The sequence below is a fragment of the Sinohyriopsis cumingii genome, chromosome 8 (genome assembly GCF_028554795.1).
Source record: "Sinohyriopsis cumingii isolate HCF-2022 chromosome 8, ASM2855479v2, whole genome shotgun sequence".
NCBI classification, from domain to species: Eukaryota; Metazoa; Mollusca; class Bivalvia; order Unionida; family Unionidae; genus Sinohyriopsis; species Sinohyriopsis cumingii.
In genome coordinates, this window is record NC_142968.1 from 125017331 (window position 1) to 125031450 (window position 14120).

Here is a 14120-nt window from a genome sequence, read left to right on the forward strand (position 1 = left end):
TACCTATTACAATATACATTTAGTAATTCAGTAACTAGTATTTTTTTAAAAAATGTTCCTTTTCTCCCATAGCATTTGTGCATAGGGCCTATATGTATCTTTAATAAACACTGTGTTGTTTGGGCACCTTACAAGTAATCCAAGATGGGTGTTTCGCTGATACTTTCAAAATAAATCTGGTGGTTGAGGGGCTATTGTATGATACAATATCCTTTGGCAATTTTGCATTCAACGAGCTGTACCGAACTCGCACTACTGTGGAAGTATCAATAATACAACATTTATCTTAGGTACAAGAATGCTGATAACCCGAGCAATATATAACTAGATTTAGGTAGTGTTAACTTACACGCCCTGCTTAGCTGAACCGGCAAGAAACAATATTTTTTCGCAACAGGAACAAACCAGTATGTCAGGTGTCAGCAATATGATTAAAACGTCACATAGAGAAGAAAAAAAAAGATTTTAGACAGTAAATATTCCTAACTGTTTACAAGAATTAAAAGCATACACAAAAACCGACTATACATGTGATTGGTTCTGAATAAACCGGAATATGGAGACAACACAAGATAAACTATTTATTGTTGGTAGTGGCTATTTCCTTCACTAATAATAATAATATTCTTTGACAGTTGTACATATATATATATATATATATATATATATATATATATATATATATATATATATATATATGTATATGTATGTATATATATATATATATATATATATATATATATATATATATATATATATATATAAATCTACCTCTGTTTTTGAAAAACGGTGGATCAATCTTGAAAGTTAGAGATGCCACTCAAGCGAAGCATCAACAGTTTACTCAATACAATATACATTTAGTAATTCAGTAACTAAGATTTAAAAGAGATATAACTTCTCCATGCGTGTGTGCATGGGGCCTGTATTTATCTCTAAGAGATTCTGTGATTCTTGAATTCCTAATCATTTATTCAAGTAATAATAGTTAATGGAGACAATATACGGACAATGGGAGTTAGCATTACGAGACCCCCTGGGACGATATACGGACATGATTTTTCATATCCCCTGGGAAGGTATACGGATAATGGGAATTTAAGATGGGGAATATTGGGTCTGTATACGGACAATGGAATGGTCACGATTTGTATAGGACCAATTGGCGGGGTGTGTAATCAATGACAGTAGAGATTTAGATATATATAACACATACATATAGTGATGAACATCAATATATCAAACCAAAACTACAAAATCGACTAAAAATCGTTTTGGGCAAGATAATAAATATCTTCGGAGACAGACCTTAAATATAAAATCGACTACAAACCTTTTTTCAGGCAGAGAGAATTAATACATTTTTGAGGCATATGTGTGGCCCTGAAAAAGACCTTTAGTAGTTTGTTAACATCATTATGTTAACATAGAGGGCATTGCATAGGTCTTCTTCTCTTTCTCAAGCTTTTTATGACTTCAGGTCCGGTGATGAGGACCCTCTTCAGACAACCTGGTCTCTCCACATAAATTCATCTTTTCCTACCGATCGTATCGGTGATCAGGATTATTGTCCATGATGATCTGACGTGCATGGGTAAGTCTGTACGGAACAGCACCGACGATGCGAGGATAGATGACTCATCATTAGTCCACAGGTGAAGGGACTGAAGTGAACCGCGGTTACATATAGTGGATGAGCGGATCAAAACGGATCGAGTTTTTTCACCAATCTTAACACGCGTTACAAAATTTTGTCACAATCTGGAGTCTGTCTTCCAATACGAAGAGAGCTATATGTGACGTCACATTCACTATATTGGGGAGTTTTCAAAAAATGACGGAAAATAAGAAGACGATTAACTGGGGTGCACCGGCCGTGGAGATAAAAAGCGATGGTAAAGAAACGGCTACCAATGTCAACACTTTCCTACTTCCAGAAGAGACCGATTTTAATTGGGATTTAGTTGATTTTCTCTTTTCTTCGGAATAATTTATTCCAGTACCAGCACCTTCGCCACATTCTCCTTCCTTACCACACGTCGATGATTTAAAAAAAAGACAGAAAGACAAATTGGATCAATTTTTACAGCAGCAGAAAGAAGCAGAACAACCTTTTCTCCTTCAACAACAACTGCGAGAAAAAGAAAATGCAAGAATAAGGAAGCGACAGGAATAAGAAGCAGCAGAGAAGAAACAAGGTCTAGTAGAGAAGGAGGACAGTGCAAGTCAAACAGTGACAATACTCAGACATTTTGGCAGAGTTAAGGAGTCTGAAACAAATGTATCAGACTTCTTTAATACGACCCAAGACAAAATTAACTTCCCGAGCCAAACACCCCAACCTTGTTACTACATCTACGATGTCAACCTTAGTGATTTCTAAAAAAAAACGATCGCTTGAGACTTTCCATTCATTACGACAGTCTGAAATCGCCTGGTTGGATCGAGTTTAGCATCCCGGCAGAATTGACACCTTCGAAAGTCATCGACAAGATTCAACACATACAAGAATCCAACGACAAGTTTCACATCACCGACGTTAAAGCGACACTGTTCATGACCCACTTTTCTCTTCCCAAAAGGACTGGACAACGCAGAAAATTGTCGTTTGTGGATACCTTCGTCGCATCAAGCGTAGCCTTTCCCAAATAAACAACCCTCAAGATCAGAAATATTTAGCTCGCGCTATCGGGGTGGGACGAACGTATGCCGACAAGAACGACACGGTAGAATGGAAAAGAGCTTTGCAAGTGCGCGGAATTCTGTTGTTTCGAGGCAAAGCTTACAATGACGGAAAATACTTTCACGTCTATCATGAGGATGAACATTTCGATGCCATCACCAGTATCACCGCATTCCTGGGATACGGTTATTATTGTGAGAAATTTGACGATGGCTATAACAATCGAAATCGCCACAATCATTGTGGAACGAAATGCTCAGGATGTTTGGCCTCTCAACCCTGTCTGGACGAAGGACAAGAACGGGTGCATTACCCTGCTTATCAGCGCTCTGTTGTCAGCCCTGCTGTTAGCAACAACATCTGAATACTCAAGGTTCACAGAAAAGAAGTGCTTGTCAACTGTTCAGATTGTGCCCTAGTTGTAACCAAGGCCTACGAACCAACCGTACCAGGGCACACGTATGTTCAGGAAAGAAACGATATCAAATTTATCACCAAATCGTGGACTTGTTACACGAATGCTTCCTTTAAAAATACCATTCCAAACATCAAGAGGAAGACAAAGAATGGGAATTTTGTCTTTTTCGATTTCGAATGCATGCAAGAGACTATCATTCAAATTTCTAAGTTCTGCTTGGCTCACCGAGCGTGAGAGAAGTGCATCCAAGAACATATCTTTAGTCGTTGTACTTACTGCAGCAAGATTCCTGAACGGCGTAAAAAATATTTCGGGGAAAGAACACTCTAGCCGATTTCGCCCGATGGATCTTAGACCCTATCAACGACACGTGGAGCCAAGAGGACATCGAACATTACGGAGATTATCATCGCCATGCAACGGTGATGGCGCGCAATTTCTCGGGATAAGATGGACATTTTCTTTTGAGATATCATACGGAACAAAGACCGGGACGTTTTAAAGTGACTTTGAACGAAGCCAAAATCATTTCCATGCAAGTGGAACAAGTGCAGTTTAAAGATTCGATGAGTTACTTGGCCATGCCATTGAGCCGAATGCCTAAATCGATTGGAACGAGAGAAAGGGCCAAAGGTTATTTCCGCACTTTTTCAATACCGAAGCTAGTCAACACGTCGTTCTACACCATTTGCCTGAGGCTTACTACTACGACCCCGACAACATGTGCACCACGAGAAGCTTTTTACGCCTGATACCAGACTCACGCCTCGGACTCCTTCGATTTTAAGGAAAAAATGTTAAAGTATTGTCGTTCCGACATGGACATTTTGCGGCGTCGCTGTTGAAAATTTCGAGAAATATTTATGAAGCACGGAGGGATCGATCCTTTGAAAGAAGCCTGTACCTTTGCCAAAGCGTGTTCCATAGTGAAACACCGACGATTCAAGCCCGGAAACGACCTGGATGTCATAAGTCCTCAACCTACCACGTTTGTCAAACGTCAACACTCGGTCAAAGCCATGCGTTGGTTACCTAACCTGTTTGACAATGAAGACAAATGGATCAAACATGCCCGAAACGGTGGAAGCAAAAAGATTATCGGAACGTACTAGGTGGACGGCTGGACTTAGAAAATATCAAGATCGTGTACGAGTTTAACAGATGCTTATTTTACGGATGTCTCCTATGCTACCCTCAACGTGGCACTAAAAATCGAACCATGGAAGACATGAACCAGGACACGTTTTAGCGGCGCTTAAGTTAGAACAGCAAGGAATGTAGAAATGTTGGAACACGAGTAGGATAACCGTTTGAAAACCGATCCCGAGTTTAAACGCATCGTGGAATGTTACAAGCTGGTGGACCCTATAAACCCACGGGACTGTTTGTAAGAAGGATGGACGAATACCACTTGTTTGCTGTAACACGCGGACGAAGAAAAAGAGAGGAAATCAAATACTTGGACGTGTATTCGTATGCAAATAGTGTAACGTTTCCGTAGGACATCCACGATTGCTGACGAAACACACTGACCCTGAAAACAGTCGACAAAACTAAGGATTGATTAAGCGCAAAGTCTTGCCTAACACGGACTTGTACCATCCTGTTTTGCCTATTGACAAAGCAAACTTCAGTTCCCTTGCCGGACTTTTGCCGAAACGTGCAATCAAGACAAGCCTTGTCAGCACATCCAGGACGAACGCGCCTTGACAGGAACGTGGGTCAGCGTGGAATTATTTAAAGCTCTGGATCTGGGATACCACCGGTTAGAAGTGTACGAAATTTACCACTTTCCCTAGACAGAAAAAGAATACAAGGCCAACGAGACTCAGAAAGGCATTTTCGCGGACTACGTGGATGCCTTTTTGAAACTAGAACAAGAAGCCACCTGCTACCCTCCTTCCTGGTGCCAGACTCCCGAAGATCAAAAGAAATTCAAAGAGAAATAATGGGAGCAGAAATGATTCACTTTAGACCACATCGAGAAAAACGAAGGAAGGAGATCGTTTGCCACAGTGATGTTGAATTGTTTTTGGGGCAAAATGGTACAACGACCGTGTTTACAAAAGTCGGAGTATTTGTCCGAAACCTCCCGTTACCTCCAAATGATTCACGACAAAACCAAACACATGAAATACTTGGACGTCCTTTCTGAAAACTTGATCTTAGTCAATTACGAAGAAACACTGGAATTTGTATAAGCCGAAGAATTTGGAAATGTCACCATTGCGGCCTACATGGCCGCCCATGCTCGCTTAAATTTGTACGAAGTTTTAGAACTGTGAGGAGATCGTGTGTTGTATTTTGACACGGACAGTTGCATCTACATCGATGGTCAGGGTCAATGTTACTCTGATATCGAAGGAGACCGTTTATTAGCCTGGAAGGAAAAGTACCCTGATAAAAAGATTTTAGGTTTTCCTAGTGGTGGACCTAAACCTTACGGTTGCGAATACCGGAACAAACAAGGAGAAGTGCACACCGAGGGTAAAGTGAGAAAAAAAAAATGACTCTCAATTATCGCATCAGTGAAATTTAGCGTATGGAAAGAAGCCTTGCAGTCTGAAAAGGATCAAGATTTTAAAGTGGCCACCTACCAACCTCCAAGATTGTACGATAAGTCACACACCAAATTTTCAGTCGGCCTTTAAAACAAAAGTATATCAAATGGTGTGCCACAAGCGAGTGCAGCTTCTCAATTACTTCGCTTTAACGTATGGACGTGCCGGTATAAAAAATGGTTCCAAGACGATACCCACCAACAAGACACCCATTGAGAACCATACCATTTTCCTGTCTTCTTGTCTGGCTGACATATTTGCGCCAGGCGACTGGAAACGTTTACAAAATGGCCCCCAGAGAGAAAAGGATTACCTACTGCGAATGTTTCAGCTAGAACAGAATTTGTGTACCTGGGACCTGAGACAGGATTCGGATACAAAGTACAATGTTTCAGTAGTGGTCTAAAGTTGCGAATAGATCGATGTAAATATACAGATTCAGCTATTCTGGGACATTCTCAATATTCTCCCCACTGTCTTAACCTTTATATAGCCTTTGGACCCACTACAGTACGGTACGGATATGAGGGTACCTTAGAGAAAGTAGTATAAAAAGGGACAACGTAAAAGACCGATAGTTCATTGCAACAACCAAAACCAAGCGCGAAAGATGAATCCTTTAAACAACAAGTATCAAGCGAGAGAGAACTCGAGTGTTATGCTGTGCCATGCGATTCCTGGGATGCCGTAAGCTGCGACGTCACTCATTCAGTACCATATGATGGGAACTTTGCTATGAATATTTCAGCGGAACATCATGGGAACTTTGCTATGATTACTAGTACCATACCTACGGTTTAAAGTGATGCTGTGCGTGTCAAACCTGGCTGATGCGAAAGCGATGGCACTCGTTATTGTGGACTCTTTACTGGTTTTCATGGTGGATGTTAACCTCCACATGGCACCATGCAGCTACCACCCTACGAATGTCATCCAGCCCTAAGTAAACTCATGCGGATTTCACCGTACCGTCATCGAAATGAGCCTGTGAAAGACAAATATTCGTTCCCTGTGCGTTTGCCTGAATACAGCAACATTGAAAGTCGATTCCAAACCTTCAAAGAAAAATGGCCTAAACAACTGCAAGGACCTACCCCCGAAGGATTCGCCAGAGCTGGATTTATCTACTTGGGCGCAGGGGATGAAGTCAAGTGCTTCACGAGTAGGATAAAAAAGATTCGGAACAAGCTCGATGGTCTCCGCGTTGTCACTACCTACCTTTAGTGGGACCTTAGTCAACGAAGATGCATACCATATCGTTTAAGAAACAGCTTGGTTGGACAATACATAGACAAGTATTTAAACCCCATTTAAAAAATAATATTCAAGGATTACCAAACGAATTTCAAGAGAACATCTGCAAGGAAGTTTGGCAAGGACTTGCCAGAGCAAAATATCAATTGGCAACTGAGGAACTTTTGTGTCGAGAAATTCACAAGAGGAAATGGACAAAGTCAACAAACTCGTCAGATTTTTCTGGATCAAGTCTGCGTTCATCCAATTATTCCGCTTTAGACCGTTTACGTCAGAAGATTTTATTACCATTCTTGACCATTACACTCAACTGAGTGGTCAGAAATTACTCATTATGTACATTACTTTCGCTCTATCAGAACATTTTAAATACAATAAGGATAATTAGAAGTAACCCCAACATGGGTATAAATACTGACTGACATGATAATTGATACATTTGTGGTTTGCCTCTAGAGTTAAGAGAACACATTTACCGAGAGTTGGTCAAAATGGAAGTTGAACCCCTAGAACAACTGCATCCGTTACGTCATCGATGCTTCAACTTCTGGTACCTAAATGCTATAAGAGGACTGATTCAGATGAAAATGTTCCATTGGTCAGACATTGAATAACTACAAAAAGGATTGGATTGTTGTGAGTGATTCTTTTATTACGAAGTAGACATACTGCAACGAATTCCAGAGGAAGAGTAAGAGGATTACAAATTTATTTTACGAAAAGCAAACTTAGTTCAAGAGGAAACTTCTGAACAGCGTGTACTGTGCATGTTAGTGACTGAAACATTATGGTTTGCTACTGGAGTAAGATCATCTCTGTACAGAAAGTACATTTATTGCTTCCGAACAAAGAGGATATATAAACAGACTACCATGCCACTACCTTTATCAGTGATATGACGTAAAGACAATCAGTGGCGAAGCAATCCAGTATAAACAAGACCTGCAGTAAAGAATGGAAATAAGTGTTTTTGTGCTCCTGAACACTCAAAGATATCCCCTCAAGGAAGTGCAGATCATCACCATCGTAGTTCTTCTGTCCAACGCGCGTAATATGGAATGGGGAAGTGATCATGTAGATACTAGAGGGAAAAATCTAGACAAATACGTCATGGAACACCAACTAGTTATTCTAAACACTGGTACTCCCACCAGACTGGACCCAAGTACCGGAAAATTAATGCCAATCGATTTGACAATTACCACACCTAGCATAGCTCTCATCAGCGAATTAGAAGTACTTCAACATAGCACGCTCGGAGGCGACCACTTCCCAATATGTATTACAGTCTACACACAAAGTGCAAAAGAATAACCAAAACGCACGCCAAGATGGAAAACAGAAAAAGCTGATTGGAACTCATTTAAACGAATACTGGGCAAGATACAATTGGAAGATCTACAGAACAATGACATCAACCGCTACTACAATGATATAACTCAGGCAGTCAATAAGGATGCATCAAACAGCATACCTAAGACGAATGGCAATATGTATAAAACTCCCCTACCATGGTGAACAGAGGAATGCCGTTAAACAATCAAGGAAAAAAGAAAGCTCTAAATCGATGCAAACACACAAAATTACCTACTGACATTTTAGGTTACAAACACAAAGAGTCCATAACTCGGACCATACTAAAGGAGGCAAAACCCAACTCATGTGGCAAATACTGTTCCACACTTAACCACAGCAGCAGCTCTAAACAAGTTTGGGCAAAAGTTAAGGCAACGATAGGAACATTCCCAATATCACTACCAACAATATCCGGAGCTGACAATAACAAAGACACAGCCGAACAACTGGCACTACATTTTGAAAACTGCAGCAGTAACAACAATCATTTACAAAAAAAAATTATACAACAACGACATGCCCTGGATAATGACTTCCCTCATCTATTCAAAGACCAACTAAACATCGATGACACACCTTAATGATCACTTTAGCGTAAATGAAAGGAGAAAAGCACTACACAACAAAAAGTCTACATGCCCAGGCGAAGACCAACTAGGTTATAATATCTACAAACATCTACCCGCTAACATGAAGGCAATAATACTCAGTCTGATTAACCTGATATGTCAAACTGGAAACATCCCAACATCATGGAAACAAGCCGATGTTAGTGCTCTACTCAAACCTGCAAAAGATCCCAGAAATATCAGTTCATACCGACCAATCTCCCTGACCAACACCATGTGTAAAATCATGGAGAAGATGATAAACAACCGATTCAAACATCATCTAGAACAACACTATTTTATCTCTGAGAAACAAAGCGGCATAACAGGTCGCATGTATCGCTGAATCTCCAACTTTCTAACAGGGAGACAAATTAAAACTAGAGTAGGGAACGGTCACTCTGAAACATATACATTGGACAATGGAACACCACAGGGAAGTGTGATTAGCCCCACTCTTCTCAACATCATGACTAACGAAGTCAGCACATGTAACGATACATAACAGATAGACTTATCATAGTTCGCGGATGATAGTGGAATTTGGAAAACTCAAACAGCCAGAACACCATTACCCAACTGCAACAAAACCTAAATGCTATCGGCACATGGGCAAACAACTGGGGATTTAATTTATCAAATACTAAGGCAATAGGAATGCTTTACTCCCCACCCAACAAACGCAGCAAAGTTTCTCCCAAAGTAAACCTACAAAATACCCCAATAACCTATGTCAAAGACGCCTACTTTTTGGGGATGCTATTAGATGAACATCTCACACAGAGTCCACATCTAACCAGTCTCATAAACAAAATGTAGCCAAGACCTGAATCTGCTGAAAAACATAAGGGGAACAACATGGGGAGCGGATCAACAAACCATGCTAATGCTCTACATGTCACTAATTGGGGCCAAACTTGACTACGGCTGCCAAGTATACGCGTCGGCAGATACCAATCTACTCCACAAATTAGACAACATCCAATATAAAGCGCTAAGGCGTTGCACAGGCACTCTGCCCAACATCTCAATAAAAGAATTACAGTTCATAACAGGGGATCTTCCCTTACACCTAAGACGGGAGAAGCAAATTCTCATGTATGCCACCAGGAATTCAATTCACAAGGAAAACAACCCGATGAAAACCATAATAAACGCAAGACCCCATTTAGGACAAAACTTGTCTCGAATCCCTCCGCAGCTAAAATGGTTCACACACTATGTGAATAACTATGACAAGCTGGGATACAAGCAGAACAACTCCAACTAACGGATCCCACCCAATGGAAAACAGCAACCGAACATCAGCCTATCCGTCCAAAAGCTTGGATCCAAACTTCATAACCCATTAGGAATCCTAGCGAAAGCTCAAAAGTTCATCGCCGAAACAAATCCAACGCATATCAAAATCTATCCGGATGGATCCGAATCGAAAGAACTAAACAGAACGGGAGCGGCCGTGGTCATGCCGGAGCACCATATTGAATTGCGGGATAGGCTCCAAAATGAGTGCTCAATCTACACGGCTGAATTCTGGGCAGTAAAGGAGGCACTTAAATGGATATAAACCCAAACTGCACAATAATTTGTTATCATTTCTTCTGGGTACCATCACATATCAACTTACCAGAGAATGATACAGCAGACCTAAACGCAAAATCCAGCCTCATTAATAACACAGTAGTGCCTATACAGTATAGTGTGCAGGAAATATATTGTCGAATATAAAATCAACAACAAATTGCAACAGCCATAGGAGGATACCACCAAGGGCAGACACCTGTATGAATGGCAGATAAATGTCACTAGGAACATCACGTTACTAAAGAGCCTAGAAAGTCCCGACATTAAACTTATTAATAGAATAAGAACGGGAAAACCCCTGCTTAAGGGAAGTTTTGGGAGACATCTCATTAATGGACTAAATATCAATACAAACTGCCCTCAATGGACTGCAAGAGAAACTCTGAACCATTTCTTCAACAATTGTCCCAGATATCACGCCCAAAGAATTTCAGACATACCAAAAATAGATTGCATCATCTTTTAAATATCCAGACTTCCTAGACAGCAAGCTAAAAACCAATATAGAAAAAACATATAAAAACATAATATTATACTTAAAACAAATCGATAAATACAACAAACCTTGACAACAGAAGACATATAAAAGGGTGAAAGCCGCGCTCGAACCCTGGAGTTAAAGCAGCAAGATAAAAACAGGATGATGCTAGTTAAAGAGCTAACCCAGTAAGGTCGGGCCGGTTATAACCTAGGTCTTAACCAGAGAGAACGGGCGCCTTTGATAAGTCCATAGGTACTTCAGTATTCAGCAAGGGCACCCGTATTCTCAAACATAAAAATAAATCAGAACAATCATAACCTAATACAAACAAACATATACTTAATAGGAGAAACCGAAAGAAAAAGGGAAGGATTTTTTTTCGGTTTCTCTTCTCCCACCCTGATACATAGGGCTAACAAACTAACCATAACAACATTTGCACTAACCATGATCTGAACACAACATCAGAACATTACAATTTAATCAACCCCATAAATCAAAGCTTATAAGGTGGCCAACCCCGCTTTCAGACCCCATGGGAAATACATCACAACCACTAGTAAATACTACCCTCTAAAATTAAGAATTATAAGGGGACACAAGCCCAGACATCAGGCCCCTCCGCACAAGGTGGAACCAAAATAAACATACACAAAAACGATAATCTATTAACACATCACACATGTAATGGCCCCTCAGCAATTACCTCAGACCAATTGCTCACAAAAAAAGAAAATAAACAAAAAGTGGGGGTGGGGGCGCAATGGTCTATTCGAAAATAATAATTATCGTTGCAACAAGCAGCAAAGAAGTAGAGCACAATATCAACGAATAAAGATCGTCAATCATCAAGCCTGAAGCGACCTGTGAGTCAAGTCAACAACAATCAACCTAAATCCGATGCAGTAACAACCCTAAAATCAACCAAGAAGAGTGGAAAGAAAACAACAAGAACAACGACTTCTACAATTGCCTTTAAACATGGGGGTTTTCCTTTGGCTATTGATGACTTCTTTCGGATTATTCTATTTTATGTGGCCCTAATCAGACATGATCCTTTCCACACCACCTTCAAAATTAACAACTTCAGCTCAAAATTCGAGACTCAAAAATAATTGGGTGACTAACTCCCAGCTGATTGGCGCTTTGTTTTCCTCATAACCTGAGGACACTCTGTACACAAAATTCCAACTATTATAAATAATGATAAATAAAATTACAAAACTCAGTTGATTAGGTTAATTACACAAATGGCTTACACAACATTGGAACATATCTTTATTGTCCAATCGTACAACTGGACTAAATTTGGTTAAAATAGGCCTTTGGCGTTTCTAGTGGCGTTTCTGGCTTCGCTGTGGCGTCGGGTTTGTACTGAAGATGTCTTTCCTCCCTTGCCTCATCCAGACATCATAATTAAGATGTGTGACAATCACATATACACGCTGGATTGTAGTGGCTCCATTCCTACAACCCCGATCAATTAAATATCCTGGTCATCAGGAATTAACAAGTCGCAAAACCACTTAGTTTGCTTAAGCGACCTTAATTATATTCAGATTCAGATTCAGTCTGTCCATACACCAAGAAAGTAAAAGAAATCATACGAATCATTATGGAACTTAATTTAACATACCCAAACTCCAACGTTCAAACCAGCCTTCAAAACACACAGCAGGAAGAGGAAACAGTATCCGTTTGTCAAAGTAACCCCAACCCAAACTACACTCCTTCAAATCAGCTGACAAAGAGATCAACCCCCACGACCTCGAATGTGAATGGTAAACGGGTGGAACAACCCCGATTGAAAACCACCCCAAAGCCATCAAGCCCAGCCGCACGAAGTGGCAAAAAATTTAATTAGTCATTTTGATAATGGACCCCAAAAATTCGTCATACAAGGTGGCTAAAAAACAGCCATCAGGTCCATCGCACAATGTGGAAGACTATACATTCTAAGTAAGGTTCCCTAACTATTAACTTTCCAAACAAATTCCCTATACAATATCTTACGTAGATCCACTATGACACCTGTACTACTACAAACAGCACAAATAAAGTTTTCCAAATTATAATTACGACAGGACGATACCATTTACCTTTCGGAACAATTGGGACGCAAACAAATGATCCCGGATGTAAGGCGACTTCCTCCCATCCAGTCCGACAATCCCTGCCTCTGCAGGACATCTTGTTCCCAGGTGAGTGCTAGTGGGTCAATTCCCACTCAACACATGTCCCGTGAGACAACAATGTCTCAAAAAAGGACTATTCAACCAGCACACGGTGTGTGCATTAAAGCGTTGGGAGAAGCGGAACTATCCCGTCCCCCTCGAAAAATGTAATCAGTTCCCTGTGGGGGCATTAAACGGTCCCGCATGCCCCGGTGGATGAATGCAGCCTAAATCAAACGAACCAACAAACAGTCTGACCATCCATGGTTGACTCGTCCATCTGTGAAGATGCCTTCTAATTTAGCTAAACTAAACTAAACCCACGTGCATTTGCATCGTGTCAGGCAAAGCCTGATACTCAAACCTGAAGATATAGAGAATATCAAGATGCTGAAAGTAGCAGAACACCTGTTATAAGAGGTCTTCAGAGAGGAAATCAAGAAGGACAAAGAAGAATGGACAGAGAAGTACAAACTTCAGAAGCGGAGAGAGCAGCAGCAGGGATCATACAGAGGTTTCGTCGACTCCGTGTGGACACGAAAGGGTTTTCTTCTCTTTCCAAAGAAGCATAATCTATCATGTGGGTAAGCCTGAGACCAGACGGGAACGCAATCTTAGACGATAAAATATAGCCATAATCCACGTCAACAAAAACAGCCCTTTTCAGGGCTACACCAATACTCTAGAAAAGACATACTAGTTCAATTGGCAAATATTTGTGTATTTCTGTTTGCCTGTACTTACCAAAAATAGAACTGTGTCTATAAGCACTTCGTTTCTTTTTGTTTTATGTAAACAATATAGGTGTGTCCATAAGCACTTCGTGTCCGTAGTTTGTCAAATAGCCTGTGTGTTTGTGTTTGTAATTAATGATTATAGGTAAAACAGTGAATGAGTATTTCTTTTAGGTCCTTGCGTTCCATGTTTTTGTGATGGATAATAATATGAGTCTTGTAAGTTTTGGAATCAGGGGAATGTTTTCCTTCACATCCGCGTTTCAC